The sequence below is a fragment of the Cibotium barometz genome, chromosome 14 (assembly GCF_041138505.1).
Source record: "Cibotium barometz isolate CiBa-2024 chromosome 14, ASM4113850v1, whole genome shotgun sequence".
NCBI lineage: Eukaryota > Viridiplantae > Streptophyta > Polypodiopsida > Cyatheales > Cibotiaceae > Cibotium > Cibotium barometz.
In genome coordinates this window covers 2,403,059-2,405,061 of record NC_141059.1, presented here as the reverse complement: position 1 = coordinate 2,405,061, position 2,003 = coordinate 2,403,059, and the positions used below count along the sequence as shown (strand labels likewise).

The 2,003-nt window shown below is 47.7% G+C and overlaps 1 pseudogene across 1 annotated transcript; it reads left to right on the top strand.

The window, feature by feature from the left end:
• Positions 1 to 267: 267 nt before the first annotated feature.
• On the top strand, positions 268 to 1,798 carry LOC147631554 (glutathione S-transferase U22 pseudogene; annotated as a pseudogene). Its single transcript, XR_015267435.1, has 3 exons — positions 268 to 508; positions 607 to 971; positions 1,270 to 1,798. The product of XR_015267435.1 is annotated as a glutathione S-transferase U22 pseudogene (transcript).
• Positions 1,799 to 2,003: the final 205 nt, after the last annotated feature.

Sequence of the window (2,003 nt, the reverse complement as noted above, 5' to 3'; positions counted from 1 at the left end):
AATAGCTGCTCCCCCAAGAGGGTGTATATATACCGCAACTGATCAACCGGCGAAGGCAGACGCAGTTGTAGTAGACGAGCGTGACTGAGTGAGCGTGAGAGAGAGACAGACAGACACAGAGAGAGAGAGAGAGAGAGAGAGAGAGAGAGAGAGAGAGAGTGTGTGTGTGTAGGTGTAAGTGTGTGTAAAAGAGAGATCACAGAGACACTAGTCTCGAGAGGGCACTATATAAGAATTAGCAACAAATCCACTAATATATAGGAGAGGATGGCACACTACGCTGCTTCTGCTAGCTTGCAACTCTTGCTTCTTCAACCGTCTGGCAGGACGGGATTAAGCACAAGATCGTGTGTGGAGATGGCCGTGTTTAAGCAGCTGCTGAAGCGCCAGTGCGCTCCTTCGAACCTCCACAGTACATTACCTCGTACAACCAGGCGCGACGCAGTCCGCAGCTGCGTCTCAGCGCCGCCATTTAATGGGACGTTGCTGCCGCAGCAGTACAGAGAATGTAAGCGAGCTGTCGCTGTTTTTACGTGTAGAAAATTAGTTTGTTATTACAGAACTTATGTAAGTGTGTCGAATACATTTGCTTGTCGTAATTGGCAGCAGCAGCTGCGCCCGGGCAGGACGAGGAAGCTGCAACCAAAGATCGATTGAGGGTGCTAACTACGTGGGCAAGCCCATTCGGCATGCGCGTGTTACTAGCGCTGCACGAAAAGGGGCTGGAATTCGAGTATGTGGAGGAGGTGCTGAGGAGCTTCAGCCCTGAGGTGATCACATCGAACCCCGTCCACAAGAAGATACCGGTCTTGATCCACAACGGCAAGGCCTTGGCCGAGTCTCGTATCATCGTAGAGTACATTCACGAGCAATGGCCAGCCTCCCATCCTGGTACGAGAGGCGATCTCATGCCGGCCTCAGCGTGGGATCGCGCGCAGGCTCGATTTTGGTCCGACTTTGTGGATACTCAGGTGAATGGTCGATATTTTGGCTGGCTGCGATCAATATGATGTGTGCGAGTACGAGTATGAATATATTATATAACTGTGTAGTTCTGGAGAGAAGCAGCGCATAGCAATCGACAATATTTTGGCTGGCTGCATGCATGTGCGATCAATATGATGTGTGCGAGTACGAGGATGAATATATTATATATCTGTGTAGTGCTGCAGCAGCTGCTGCGTTGTGTAATTAAGGAATTAGTTGTGGTGGTACCGTGGCCGTGACATGCATCGCTGATCTGATCATAAATGCATGATGATGACACAGTTTTGCCCGGACGCCCACGACATCCTGGTGACCGATGGAGAGAAGCAGCGCATAGCAATCGACAAGACCATCCGGCACTTGTTTCACATAGAGGGTGCCCTGAAAATGGCCCATGATGCAGGAGCACGGGGGCAGGGGCATTTTTTTCACGGCGATCACATGGGCCTCATGGATATCACTTTCGTGGGTTTTCTGCAGTGGCTGAGGGTGTTGGAGGTGATCTCCACCTTCAAGATCCCTGGCCCCAACAAGTGCCCATGCCTCCATGCATGGATGGAGGCCGTCTCACAAGAGCTCAGCGTAAAGAAGACCATTCCGAAGCTGCAGCCGCTCGTGGAACGTGCCCGGGCGAGCCGTTGTCGCCGGGACTTCGAAGACTGGAACACCAACTACATGTAATTGTGTAATCAAATCCTCTTCTAAACCCTTTCTTTGAGCCTGATTGACACCTGAGCAATAACTTTAGAAAATAATGAGTTAAAAAAGCTCATTCATACTTTCAATAATAATATATGTGAGATTCCTTTGATCTTCAAAAGTTACCCATATACATCTGATGATTTCAAAACCAGACAAACTGCACAGTATTCAATCCATTGAGAGATGAAAGGATGGCCATGATGTAATAGCCCTTTTATAATATAATATATACTTTCAAAAAAAAATACATGTGAGATTACATTAAATATATATACATTATATGAAAGTGAGAAAGTTATCATAAAGTAATAATT